We start from the raw sequence: 15,562 nt of genomic DNA on the forward strand, positions 1-15,562 counted from the left end.
CCCCGCCCTAGGAGAGTTGGTGCTCTTTGAAGCATTCGAGGCTGGCTCAACTACCTCTTGGGTTATCCCACTAACTGATAAGTTAATAGATCTGGTCTCTTAGCAGGCATTAAAGGAACCTGATGTGGTAGATCTGATCCCCCTAAACCAGAGAAGATTTTTGGTTGACCGTAGAAACAAGTCCCATTGGAACAAGTGTCCCCAGTAGAACCAAAGGTTGTTGTGGCAGCCACAAAAATTGCGCTTTCAGAGGAGAGCACATCTTTTCATCCCCCAATCAAGAATCTAGGGCACTGGATAGATTTGGGAAATGGACATAAGCTCCACCACCTTTTGCACTCAGAGTGCTGAACTATGTGGCTCACAATACTCATTTCCAAAGGGACTTGATCAAGGAACTGTCAAAATCCCTCTCTGTTAATCTGCCTGAAGACATCCAGAAATCAGTGGAGTCACAGCTGTGTACCTTTCAGTCAGTGACCAACATATCCATGCATCTGCACTCCAAATGTAGCTGATGGCACTGCAGGGCAGCAGGTATTGGCATTGCTATTCATCTGCATGCCTGGATGGCCTCTGCTATTTCACGGGACGCTTCAAGACATCCTTTATCAATGCTCCCTTTAATGGTTCGATCCTTTTCAGACCAAAGGTTAAAAATATGCTTACCACAAGTAAATAGGAGGGCATGCCCCTGTCTGTAGCTGACATTTGTTTTTCCACCCCCTCAGTTGACATTTTCCTGGAACCAAAAGGCTGAAAAGAAGCTGTAGTTTCGAAAGTCCCAAGGTTTTGGCCAGAACACTTCTGCTGCCAGGGCAGAGAGGGAATAATATTTTAATGGACGTCACCCCAAGGACAAAGGCAGACTGCAAAATCAAGGGTTCTGAGACTCGTTCACCAAGAAACCCTTCCAGTGCTCCTGAATGGCTGCCACACTCTAGAGGCAGTCGAGGGCACTTATCCCTGCACCTTCAATCCTTGCAAGTATCACATTTGAATACCTACAAATCGCCGCTGATGCTCTGGCCTACCCAGTATCCATCTTGATTAACCGATCTCTGTCAGAAAGTTATGTTCCCACACTGTGGAAAGTATCACATATAATTCCCCTCCACAAAGGCGGACCCTCCGCAGAACTAACCAATTACCGCCCCAGAGCTATTCTCTCTCCACTCTCCAAAATACTAGAGAGATGCATACACTCTCAGGTCTTAGACTACCTCCTTACTAACAACCTCCTTTCCAGTACTCAGCATGGTTTCCGGCCAAACCATAGCACCACCACTGCCTTACTCTCCTTTACTAACACTATCCTTCAGCATAAAAACAATGGCTATCTCTCCTCTGCTACTTTCCTAGACCTATCTAAAGCATTTGACATGGTCCCACATAAACAACTTATCTCTGTCCTCAGTAACCTATCCTTCTCACAATCAGTCACCAACTGGTTTCAGAGTTACCTGTCTGACCGCCAACAATCCGTTGTATGGCAGAATGACACATCTCCCCAACTACCTGTCTCCATAGGAGTTCCCCAAGGATCCATCCTTGGACCCCTACTCTTCTGTTTACACCAATAATCTAGCCTGTGCCACCAAACATGGCACACTCATACAATACGCAGATGACTCGACCATCATCTGCTCAGCCCAGACCCTACGCAAACTGTAAAAAGTCACACAGGAAGCCTTTTCCTCTGTTGAAACATGGTTATCCGATGCCCAATTAATACTCAACCCAAACAAAACTAAACTACTCATCTTCCAACCCACCAAACATACTCAAAACAACTCTCACTTTAACATCACATCAAAAGACACCACTATATACCCAACTGAACACACCAAATTGCTAGGAGTGGAAATAGACAATAAACTAAAATTTGACATTCACATATCCATGACCATAAACAAAGTCTACAAAAAACTAGGTGCGTTATACAGAAATAAGCAATTTCTCACCAAAGCAGCAAAGATTTCAATAGCAAATTCCCACCTTATCTCCACCATACTTTATGCCTCTCCAATATATACCAACCTAAGGCAAAGTGATCTAAACAAGCTAGAGACCTGCTACAACAAAATCGCCAAATTCGCCACAGGGGCATCCTACCGTAGTCACCACTGTCTCTCACTTGCTGAACTGGGCTGGCTTGAACTCCCTCACCTTCTTCAGTGGTATCAACTCTCACTCGCCCACAAACTAGTAAACCATCCACTAAATGTCCCATCCCTCCAGAATCTACTCCAACCCTATCGCACCACCAGACCACTAAGATCCAGCAACAAAAATCACTTGCAGATCACTAAAGCCAATAACTCTGCTGGTGAAGCACTATTCTCTTGCGCCATAGCCAAATTATGGAACTCACTCCCACCTACAATTACCTCCGTACCATCATGCACCCACTTCAAAACTTTACTAAAAGCGCACCTAAAAACATGCTGGCTATGCCGTTGCAACTCCCACTCTAATATCATCCACCCCATCCAACCACTACCTTTCTTTCCATTCCACTAACTACCTTGATTATAGCAAGCTTAGATGCTCATAAGCCTAGTACTTATTATACAGCAGGAACTTCTCATTGTAACATTTGTTAATGTCTGATATGTACTTCACAGATAAAGATTCTAGTTGTCTACTGATGTACTATGTTCTTCATCTGTAAATATGTTGTAAGTAATTGCTATGTTAAATTGTTAATCGCTATGTAATCCAATGTAACTACTGTCTGTTTATTTTACTGTGGAGCTTTTCTCCCCGGGCCTCCGCTGAAAATGGACCTACGTCCAGTCGGACACTCCCGGTCAACAAATTTAAATAAATAAATAAATAAAATCACTCAAGATTCCTGGGTGCAGAGGGTAATTACCAGTGGTTGTGTTATTCCCTTTGTTTCCCCTCCACAGAAGTGAAAGAGAATTCCCAATGTTCCACTCAGTCAAATTGAACTGGCAACAGTGGAGTTTGCAAAGCTGCTAGAAAAGCAAGTTATCCAGGAGGTCCCACCAGACCAGAAAGGATCCAAAGGCTGTTCAAGGTTCTTTTTTTTGTTCTGAAAAAAAGGGGACCTCAGTCCCATTCTGGTTCTAAGTTATCTCAACCAGTTTGTGAAACAGACAAAGTTTCAAATGGTCATGGTTCAGTCCATTCTACCTCTTCTGATGAAGGATGACTGGAAGTGCTTGATAGATCACCAGGACGCATACTATCATATCTCCATTTCCTTCTGATAGCCAGTCTTTTTCAGTTCAGAGCATTGCCCTTTGCTCTCACCACAGGCCCCAGGGTGTTCAGTAAATGCATGTCAGTTGTGTCAGCATATCTCAGACTGCAAGGTTCCAGGTGTTCCCCTACTTGGACAATTGGCTTTTCACTGCATCCACCAGGGATCTACTAATTCAGTGCATGTACTTTTTGCTGCACCTAGCTCCGCACTTCAAAATTTTGATTACCCTCACCAAAAGCCAGCTGACACCAACACAGGCGATAGTGTACACCTGGGCTCAACTACTCAGATAGCCAGTCTTCCACAATCTAAAATTCTATCTGTACATCAGATAGCTTCTGAAGTCCTTCATCATCCCACCCTCCCCAAAAGACTTGTCCTTCAACTAGTGGGCTCTGTGTCTGAACTGAGCACACTAGTGCCTCAGGCAAGATTCTACATGAGAGTCCTGTAATGGACACAGTCAGTACAATGGTCTTTGGGGTTTCACACCCTTCATGCCCTGGTACGTCTCACACCAATATGCAGGAAGCACATCCATTGGTGTTTGACCTCACCTATAGTAACATGGGGTTAACCATTCACCCTACCACCCCAATGGCCACTGTGACCACTGACATTTCCCTTGCAGAGTATTCTCAGGGAAGATGGTGAAAGGCACATGGTCATCGACAGAGCCAGTCTTCACATCAACATCTTGGAGAAAAGGGCAGTCATCCTAGCATTGCAGGCATTTCAGGACTCCCTCCCAGAGGATGTAATATCCATCCAGACTACGTGGCAGTGGTCTGATATATCAATAAGCAAGGAGGAACCCATTCATACCTGCTGTGTTGGAAAGCCATGAGAGTGTGGCAGAGGGCAATGTCTTCCAAATGCACATCCCATGGACTTCCAGTGTTCTAGTGGACAAACTGAGCAGGTGTATTCTTCTGCTCCACAAGTGGTTCCTGAATCAGCTAGTGGCAACATTGATTTTCAGTCTCTGGGTCCAGCTTTGCTGCAGTTTTTTCACTTCTCACCTAAACATCAAATGCAGCAGTCATTGAGGGGTACTGTGGACACACAGTTGGCCCCCAGGTGTTCTATACACCATTCCACACTTTCCTCTGATAACCAAATTTCTTAAAGCCATGAGGTGCAAGGCAAAAGTAATTTACATTGTGCTGTTTTGGCCCAGACAGGTTTGGTTCCTCTTCCTGTGGCCTCAACTGAAATACCCTCCAAGGGTGCTGGATCCATATGCAGGCCTTCTGTTTCACCTGTTCGATCAACCTCACCAAGACATAAAACTCTGAAATTGACCATGTGGTTTCTACAACTTTAATGGTACCCAAAGATTCCAGGCTGCCTTCTCCAGTCATTCATATTTTATTGTCCTCACAAAAAACAAATACTAAGAATGACTTCCTTAGAAAATGGAAAGGATTCACCATATGGACCTCTTTCAAAGGTTTGGACCCCTTTTTAGTTTCACTACTGTCTGTTTTATATTTCTTAGCAGAATTGTTTCAGAAAGACGCTAGTTTTTCAACCAGCAAAGTGCAATTAGCAGCCATTTCAAATTTCCACATTGGCCGGAATCAGACTTCCATTTCTTCCTTGAAAATTTCTAAAGCTTTTTTGAAGGGCACTTTTATCCTCATACTTCCAGTCAGGGATCTAATTCCTCCATGAGACATTTTTATCATCTCATAGGCATTAGCTAAGGCTCCCTTCAAGCCTGCATCTTCAGTTGATCTAAAATTATTTACACGGAAAACAATCTTTCTAGTAGCAATTACTTCCACCAGGAGGATTATTGAGCTGCAAGCATTGTCTTACAGACCCTTGTGTTTTACAAGAATAGGGTACTTAATCAAACAGTCAATCTATCAGTGTTCTTTCCAAATTTTTTGAAGGAGAATATGCTCTGCATTTGATCAATGTTCACCGTCAATTTAGATTTTATTTATATTGCACAAAGGATATCAGAAAGTCAGACCAGTTTTTACTTTTCATTTCAAAAATTAAATTGGGACAAGGAGTCTCCAACATAGCATTGTCCTGGTGATTTTCTAACTGTATTTTCACTGTTTATGACAAAATGGGGTTAACACTTTCTGGCAAACCAAAGCCTCATTCAACAAGAGCTGTGGCTTCCTTTATGGTCTTTTTTGCTAGAGTTCTCATTGATGAAATTTGTGTTGCGGCTGCTTGGTGCACAATTCATAGCTTTGAGTTGCATTGTAGGTTGGATGTACAATCTGGATCTCATACATCCATTGGCTCCACCATACTCAGGAATAACCTTTAACTAGACCAGCTGTTTTTTTTTTTTTTTTTTTTTTGAGTAGCTTGGGAATCTGTCCCAAATGTTGAATCAGTTGGAAAAGAGAAAATTAGATATGAAAGTTTAAGTACTTATCATAACGCTAAATCTGTGTTGTGTTGTCTTGTCATGTCTGGTTCAACATTCCCTCCCATCATCTCCCATCCTGAATTGTCATTTATGGCTCCTGAATAATCAATTGGACCTGGCCAGAAGCTTTGCATTTTGCACAACCTATTGCTGTGCCTGTGTCCCTTGTTCAGGTTAGGTTTAGTTAGTTAGGCCTGTGTTGTTGTTTTCGTGGCCTTATGATAACAAGAAGGCAAACTCAATCTGTGGCATTCGGGACCAGAGGAAACTATGGGTAGGGGAAGAGCCAGAGCCCTGAATCCAAACTTATGAAGAAAAAGTGGCGAGGCTGATCCAATCAGATCTGATAACATGACTGTTGAATTGAGCAGAACAAGACAACATAGCCCTAGCATTATGGTAAGTACATAACTTTTATTTTTCAAAGTGTTGCATTAACAGAACTGAAAATTGCTTTCTGATAGGGTGTTTTCTGATGTGACAATGCTTTTCTCTAATCATAACAATTTCTGCTTTGTCTTTAACTTTTTTATGTTCTTTTATGAAAAGTGTATGGAATATGTATATAATTGTTGGCATAGAATTCAAAGACCCTGCACTGTAATCAGTTTTACTGGATGCCAGAATGTTATTGTCGTAACATTGTGGAGAATGATGTCCACTGGATCACATACACTATTTGCACATTTGCAATTATTATTTATTACACATTAGAAACCAGGGTAGAGCACTTATCCATATGGAACATTTTCAGTTGTTCATGTATACAAAGCTAATATAAAATGAAGATGCAAGCACTCTTAAAAATTGGTGAAAGCTCAATCTACATTGTTAAGTGTGCAAACTGTAAGATTTAGAAATCAAGTGTCACTGGCAAACAAGAAAACCATACTACACAGGGCATGTAAGCAATTATTTGCAAAATTAACATACTAAGGAAATGCCTTAGTGCAAAAGGGAAATATTGTGCAGTTGAGTTATTGATAAAGAGAGATGCAATTAATAGATTTTTTAATTTAGTTTTAACTTTGATTTTATGTTTTATAATAAGATATGATACATACCTCAATCCGGCTTCTTGGAAATAGCACTAATAATGACAAAATCCAATATTATACTTCCTGGTTATGGTTAAGAAGATTATAGTCAGTATTTACCCTCCTGTCTGTGCCTTTTCTACTTAACTTTTTCATTCCTAGTTTAAATCCACAAGATTAGCCTGTAGGAAGCTCCTTGTTCCATCATGGTACAAGATTTCATTGTAATGTCCCTTCTTAAATTTTCCATCTAGTGATGCCTTGACTGAGATTTACATGAACTTCTACAAAGCTGGTTACATGAATACCATCAAATTAAAATACTGTCACATTGCTAATCATATAAGGACTTTATTATTGTTTTTCCCCTTTAAGATCTAATCCTATTATACAGCCAGCAATCACATAGCCTATCTGCCAGTCTGTAATATGCTTTTCTCTGCCATCAAACTGATTATTGGGCTGCTTTGTAGAAAACTACACGATGTGTAGATGAATCCTGTAAATAATTTTCCCCATTTCTGACTGTGATCATTACGTGTGCAGTGTACAGTGTTAAGTTGTTATTGCTAACCTCTGAGTGCAGAGCTCACAGTGCTAATTCAACCCTGTAATAACATTATGATTTATCTGTTAACATTTCTGTACCATTATAAATACTTTCCTATCATATTTAGCATATATAAAGAAGTACTACCACCAGGCTACAACATTATTGTCCAACCAAAAGAGGAGGAGGTGTGGCTGTCATGTATAAAAATGCAGTCCAGCTATAACTCTACTCATGTAATATGACTTCCTTCTTGATATAGAATATCTGGTAACATTTCTGCAGTTAAGTCAAACAAATCTATCTGCATAGTGGTACTGTAACTATCTGAAATGCCAGGACCCACTAGAGCGAGTCCCCAAATACACAGACAATGGCTGAAAGAATGGGCTTGCATATACAAAGTCCAAGATGCCATTTCTCAGAATATCCCCTTTTGTCCAAGTTATGGTGATCTTGCAATTGGTATATATATGTTTGGAGGTGTGGTGGGGCTTGATACCACCCCCCGCAAAAAGAAATTTTAAGGAGAAGAGTGATTTTCATGGTTCACTCTTCTCCTGTATTTTCAGTCTTTTTTTTTCAGCACTCTGCATTTTAAGTGCTGAAATTTCAGTAGGGAGCCTAGTGGTACTATACATTCCCCCACCCAAAAATAGCATAAGTATTCTCAAATGTATCCTGCTGCTGTGAGTATCTCAAAAAATTGCTCAAGAAACCCTTGATTCTTGGAGATGTCAGCATTAATTGGGCTAACTCAGCATCTGAGGCATCCTTCCACATACTAAATCTATACAACATTTCTCAACTTATTAATTCTCCAAGATTTAACAAAGCCACAAAGACTTCTTCCTTTATTAGACTGGATCATCACTATCAACCCTGAAAGAATCCAACTAGTCAGAACCCTTTCTGATGACATTGGTGATCACCTCTTTATAACCATTTGTATCTTAACTAAGCAGCTTGGCTAACACTTGTACAACTTTTGTGAGGAACCTCGCTAATTTCAATACTGTTATATTTCATTATACTGTTAAGAAATTTAACTGGTGCCCTCTTAAATACTTGCCTTAGACAGATCTTTTGAAACATTAAGATATTCCTAAATATACTTAACTCTTTTGCCCCAGTTAGAAGGTAATGTGTTAAATTTAACCCCACCACTTAGCTCTTAAATTATACTAAACTACTCATGAAAAAAGACAAGGCCTGGAAATAATGGCACATAGACAACAGACATACCAGTTTTAATACATATAGAAACCTATGTAATCAAGTAAAAACCCTTGTAAACCAAGATAAAAAAAAGTACTATTTCCACCTCCAAAACAAACACTCAGATACTCAAAAACACTTACTAGTTTACAATCAACAATCTTCTTAAACCAGGAAAGCCCTCTCAACCCATCCCATTTCCCTGATGCATCTGACTCCTTCATAGCTCAGACCTTTAATACCAATTTCATCAATTTAACAGCTTCCCTCCACTTCCAACACAGCAAAACAGTTCCCCACCACTCCATCTAACACAAACACTTTTTCCCTAAATCCGTCACCAACATTCACCATAAAAAAGAACTCAACAAGCTAAAATCTACCACTCCTGCAGGAGTCTCCTGTGTTGCAGAGGGATACAGCCTTTACTGTGCCACAGACGACCTGTGTTCCATTAGTGGCACAGTTGCTGGAGGTGTCGCACAGGGAGGAAGGGGATGAGAGGCCAATGTCATGTTACCTGTCCTGGAGGGAGGGAGACAACCTAAGCTCACTGCAAAAGGTAGTGATCAAGCCTAGTGAGTTGTGCACTGCATAAGTGGTGAAACACATGTTGGGTGTATGTGGAAATGCATATCCAGCTCTTAAGGCAGTGTTCACAGAGATTGCAAGGCAGGAATTTGGGTGTACGTCCTGGTAGCAGTGTGACTCTGTGCCAGCATCCTCGATCTCTTGAATGACCCCAGGCCATAGCTCTGGCTCTGGTAGAACCTGGGGGAAACTGTGGAGGGTCTGGTATATCCCATCAACAAGAGTGAAAAGCTGGTAGTATCTGGATCAGCAGTGAAGAGGGGAAAAATAACTCTCTTGCAGCCAACAGTGTACCTGTCAAATACATTAAAATTGCAGAAGACACCCTTGCATATCCTAAGTACTGCTCAACAGGTTTATTAAACTTAAAGTTCATACCCGAAAAATCTGGTAGTTGCCATGCATTGTATCAGGGCTGTTAAATAAACACCTTTCTGTTTATAATGTGAGGCTTTTCTGTGGGAGGGAATGGTAAATGTTATTGTGTTTCCTTACATTTTGAAATGTATTTGTCTACATCAATATAACCATTTTCATAAATGTAAGCATAAATACTTCATTGCAGCTTAATTTTTCTTTATTATGACTACCTGTTTCAGCCTGTGTTTTTATTTTGAGTGGCTGATTATTGTGCTCTGGTTCTGACTATTGTCATTCTGCAGTTACATTTATCTGTCTGAGCCTGCTGTTTCAGTTTCTTCGTAGATAGTCTAAACCATGCTGCTGTAAAAGTCAAGGTCTGTTGTACTTCATTTTACCACAGAATGAGGTTTGAACTATGAAGCAGCAAGATTTAAGGTAGAATACAACCAGAATCATTTTACCATATTATATAAAGACACATTTAATCTGAGAATCTTGTAGCTGAGTTTTTCATGGGGCCATCGACTCAATGCCATGCCTTAGGCACCTCTACTGAAGTTGTCTCTTATGGGTCTTGTGTCAGTGTTGGATACTTCGGCCTTTAAGTCAGTGCCAATCCCCCTCCTCACAGCCTTCCACCTTTTCTGCTTTGGGGATGCCCTCTTTACTTCCTCTTGTTTCTCCTTTGGGATCAGGTTACTGAGGCAGGTTCTCTGATCTGGCTAAGGGTGGTACAGCTTTCCAGGTTATGGGAAGGATTATTTCATCTCCATCGAGGCTAGAAACTCAGAATTCTATCAGATCGATCCACCCAATGACTTCTCTCATCTCTCCCTCAACTTCAATATGCATTCATGGGTCAGACATGAGGATCAGACCTCAAAAGCACTGCTCAACAGTAAGATGAGTCAGGTCATACCCCCAATGTTCCAAGAAAGAAGACATGTAAAAGGAGGCACACTGACTCCTCATTAGAGTTGGTCCCTTCAGACACCAACTCAGAAGATCTACTTTTTGAGGCTTATGACTTTGCCCCCTCTACTTCTTGGGTGGTCCCTTCTGCAAACCATTTAATTGATCTGACTGTTAGGAGAATATAAAAAGAGCACAGCAAATGTGAATCAGTGCCTCAGAACCAGACAAAATTCTCAGCTCCCCTCTCCAAGGATAGACAGCACTAGGCTATCAGTCCATTGGTTGATTCCATTACTGGTACAGCAGCTACTTAGATAGACTTGACTGAGGATACAGCAACTGTCCATCTTCCCAATAAAGAATCTGGGGCTGTGGACAGAATAGGGAAGTAGACATATGCTTTAGGGACTTTGGTACTTAGGACCTTAGACTACACCACTCACATGAATTGTTTGCAGAGGGATTTAGCAGGACAAGCACTTGGCACTCTGAGAAGACTGTCCACATTTGACTCCAGGAGGCAGGTGGAAACTTTGATAAGCAGGATGCTAAATATTACCAGTTTCTTAGTGCGGTTTATGCATAACGCAGCCAATGAAGTGACTGGGTGTTTGGGAGCAGGCATTACAGTGAGACTTCAGGCCTGTCTTCACCAATGTGACTTTATGGACAACGTTAAGGCTTCCTTTGCTAATGCCCTCATTAGTCATCATCCTTGTTTGGCCCTTCTATAAAATAGGCAATACAGTACTGTGCACAGAATGGCAAAACAATTTTGTGCAGTGGGAGTTAAATTTAAAACCTCACAAAGATCGTATAACAAGAAACAAAAGGGTCCTAAATTGCTCTCTGGTTTAGGAAAGCCATGCATCAGCCATATGAGTCAAGTTCTTACAAGAGTGGTAGAGGCAGCCCTGTCAATGGATGTAGACCCATAGACCAAGGGGGTCCATGAAGCCAACGGTACCGTGGGCCCTTTTCTGACCTGCAACACCACCATTCCTGAAAGGCTCCCAACTGCTTCTCTCTGGAGGCACTCGTGGGTCATTAATCCCTCTACTCCTCTGTGTGGATGGCCATCACACAGGATAAATGGGTAAGAAGGATAATATCCAGAGGTTATACAATTCTCTTTTACAAACCCTCCAAACTGAGACAGCTGCTTCCAGATATACAACTCCATCTGCTAAATGCAGCCAAAAGAAAGTCGTCCCTTTGATTCAAAAAAGAGCCATCAAAGAGGTCCCACCAGATCAGAAAGGGTCAGGATTTTACTCAAGATTATTTCTGGTTCTGAAGAAAACAATGACCACAGGCCCATTTTGGACCTCATTCATCTAAACAATTATGTGAAGAAGACCCCATTCAGGATGGTCACAATATAAATCAGTTTTGCTTTGCCTACAGGTAAAGGATTGGATGTGCTGTATAGATCTCCCGGACATCTATCTCCACATCAAATTAGCAGGAGTCCCAGAGATTCTTTTACATCTGCCTGAGAGCAGTCACTTCCAAATAAGGGCTGTACCATTTAGTATATCCACAGCCCCTGGGTGTTTACCAAGTGTATGGCCATTGTAACAGCTCACCTGCAGCTACCTGGGATTTGATTCTTCCCCTATGTAGATGATTGGCTCCTAGCTGCCACAACAATGGAATTGTTAGTGCCAGGGACTACTTGCTCCAACTCTGTCCTTGATCATATTGATAAACTACTAAAAGTCAATTCTTCAACTGACACATACAATCCAGCATTATGGCAAGTATTGCTACTGTTATTTAGACTATCATTGCCTTTCTAGGGAGTTTTTCATGTGAATGCTTCTGTGAACGTTCCATGTATGTTTTTAACATTGTCCTACATATTTTGTAGGTTTCTGTGTTAGAGGCAGGATATCGTGATTTTGTGGTCTGTCAGTGGTATACTTACTTCAGAATCATTTGTTTTGTGTGTAACATTTTACTGATTCATTCATACTCAGATATCCATTTTTAGAGCTTCATTGCTGGCTTAACATGTGGAGCAACTACTATCTCTGCAGTTCTTTCTTCCCCTGCAAGACAAAGAAAGTTGTCTTGGAGCTTTTGGGTGTCAGGACAGCTTCTGTGATGTCTCAGCCACTGGTGGGTGACTCTGTTCTGATCAGTCTTGGTTCCTCAGACCACACATTTTATTCCCCATTCCCTCTGGTGCTGCACCTACAGCCACTAAGGACTGGGGGTAGACACATCTTCTGAGGTTGTAGGGTTGCCCTTTCTGGAAAAGGGAAACAACTGTTGTCATTTTCAGGGAAAGGGGCAGGTGAAGGTTCTTCACATAGCCAGGACAGGGAGACTGAACCTGGGATGGTTATGCAAACTATGGGTTGGTCTTTTTCCAGGGAGTTTCCCAGGAAAAGTGAACATAAAGGGAGAAAAAAACTGCCTTCTCTTGTTTCTGTCTCTGTGGACAAGGAAGATTTGCTGGGATTTGCTAAATGATTTATTTCTGCCTTTTCTTTATATACTACTTCTTCTGACAAAAAAAAGAACTTTCTAACTCTGAACTTCAGTCAGAAAAGGCCTTCCTGCCTTCTTGGCTCTTCCTACTCAATTTGCCCTGTGGGCTCACTCCGCTCCCCTACCCTGCCCCCAATTTCCACCCGCCCCCAGTAGTTCTAAATGTATCCCCTGCCTACTAGTCCCACCCTCTTCACCAACCAAACAGGATACACCTTTCTATTAGTCCCACCCTCTTCATCAAACAATCAGAATACACCTTTCCCCCTCCCCTTCCTCCACCCTACCTACTTCTCTCCACCACATCCCCAACACACCTAATATCACATCACCATCTCTTTCAGTCTTTTTCTGTCTCATATTACCATATTCAGCCTTCCATACAAAGTCCTTCTCTTCTCATCCTTCCCTTTCCTTCTACTATCTCTATACCAAATCACTTTCTATACTGATTTCCATTTACTCTCTCCTCCTTTTACTCCCCAGCACCACCTTACATCCCACTTCCACAACATCTCAGCTTCTTTAGTTCCTTCCCACCGTCTCTTTCTCTTAAAATTAAACTTTACCCTATCGCAAACAATAACTACAAACCTAAACCAAATCACTACCAGCCTCTTCTAACAAAATACAAAACTAATAAACGTATCCCCAATCCCACTTTCCTTCACTTAGCTGGCGATATACACCCTAATCCAGGTCCAAACATCTCTCCTACAAATCACCCTTGCACCAGCAACAAATCCTCTAATAAAAACCTGAAGTTCCTTACTATCAACACCCAAAGCCTAAAAAATAAATTAACCCTCTTCCATGCCTGGCTCACTCACAACTCCCCTGACATAGCAGCCATCTCTGAAACCTGGCTAAAACCTCACATTAATGACTCTGAATTCCTACCTCCAGGATTTCATTCTCTCCAATCTGACCACCCTAATAGAAGAGGTGGTGGAGTTGCTTTAATCTACTCTAACCTCTTAACTATGACCCCATACCCTAACACCATCCCTTCTTTCAATAATGCTGAACTAGTATTTGGCATACTAAAAATAAACAACCACAAAAGCATCTGCATTATTTTCCTCTATATTCCTCCTGGTAACAATACCAATACACTGGAAGACATCCTCTCATGGTCCTCCTCCAATATTAAGCTAGAAACCTTCATTTTGGGAGATGTAAATATTGACTGGGGAAAAATCAGCAACCCTAATACCTCCATAATTATCAACCTATTCAACTTCACTCAACTTACTAACTCCATTACTAGACCTAACAAAACTAATCCCCCGGTACCATACTTGACTGGATACTAATATCTCATCCTAACAAACTTATAAAATCTGGTGTCCCTCCTGACCCATTAAGAGACCACCTCCCTGCCTTCTCCATTGAACCACTCCCACCTCCCCACACTCTCACCACTACATTCAAACTCGTAACCTAACTAACTTTAATCCTACTTCTTTCTCTAACTCCCTTAAGCTAACTAACTGGAACCCCCTAAAAACACTGCCATTAGATGAAGCCATTGAGTATTTCAGTTCTACATTCATAAATGTCCTTAACTCCCTAGCTCCTATAAGAAGAAAAAGAGTCAAAACAAAACCTACCCCTTGGCTCACTAATGATAAAAAGGTTATGCTACAAAGGGATAAAACCTGGAAAGCCTACCTTAAACACAAACAGCCTGAAATCTTCCTTTAGTTTAAGCAATTAAGAAACCTTACCAAAAAACTAGTCATTACAGATAAAAAGTCTTACTACATCAAACTAAAAGAAAACCATGCAAGAAATCCCAAACAATTCTGGAATTCTATTAATTCCCTCCTTAGGCCAGGTACAAAAAAAACAACCCCTGTCCTGATACCAGCAAATCTGACACAGAAATTGCCTTACTATTCAATTCCTTCTTCACCTCTTCCATCGCTGAGCTAACCAAGACTTTCACCAACAATAACCCTCCTCCCCCCTGCTCAATCTTCCCTTCCCCCCTCTTTCAAACTCAAACCTGTATCCAGCGACCTAATAAAGAAACTGCTCTATAAACTAAAGCCTTGCTCCAATGCTCCTGACAGCATCCCGTCCTCCTTCCTAAAAATAGCTTCTGACACCATTGCTCTACCTATCAGCATCCTAATTATTAGGTCTCTACTCGAATCTTATGTACCTAAACTATGGCGCTCTGCTTTCATTCTTCCTCTCCATAAAGGTGGCAAAAATTGTAATGTCTCCAATTTCCACCCCATAGCCATCTTCTCTCCTATATCCAAAATCCTTGAAATATGCATCCACCTGCAGCTCGTGCCATTACTTACCAAACACCAACTACTCTCTCCTACCCAACACAGCTTCTGCCCAGGACACAGTACTAACACCGCCCATCTCTCCTTCTTACATTCTGCGAATTCTGCACGTGACTCCGGTAACATAGTATCCTCCATTCTACTAGACTTATCCAAAGCTTTTGACACCATCTCCCACACCCACCTTCTAAACCATCTCTCTAATCTCAACCTTAGCCAAAAAACTCTTTCCTGGTTCTCTAGCTACCTTTCAAACAGGTCCCAAGCTGTGAAATGGGGCCAAGCCACCTCTACTTTCCTTCCTACCCCTACTGGAGTACCTCAAGGTTCCATACTTGGCCCGTTACTATTCAATATCTTTATTAACGACTTCCACAAAGCCATTCCCAACACCACAATTGTGCAATACGCTGACGATTCCACTTTAATCTGTTGTGCCCCTAACGT

The sequence above is a fragment of the Protopterus annectens genome, chromosome 7.part1 (assembly GCF_019279795.1).
Source record: "Protopterus annectens isolate FY-2018-M chromosome 7.part1, PAN1.0, whole genome shotgun sequence".
NCBI lineage: Eukaryota > Metazoa > Chordata > Ceratodontiformes > Protopteridae > Protopterus > Protopterus annectens.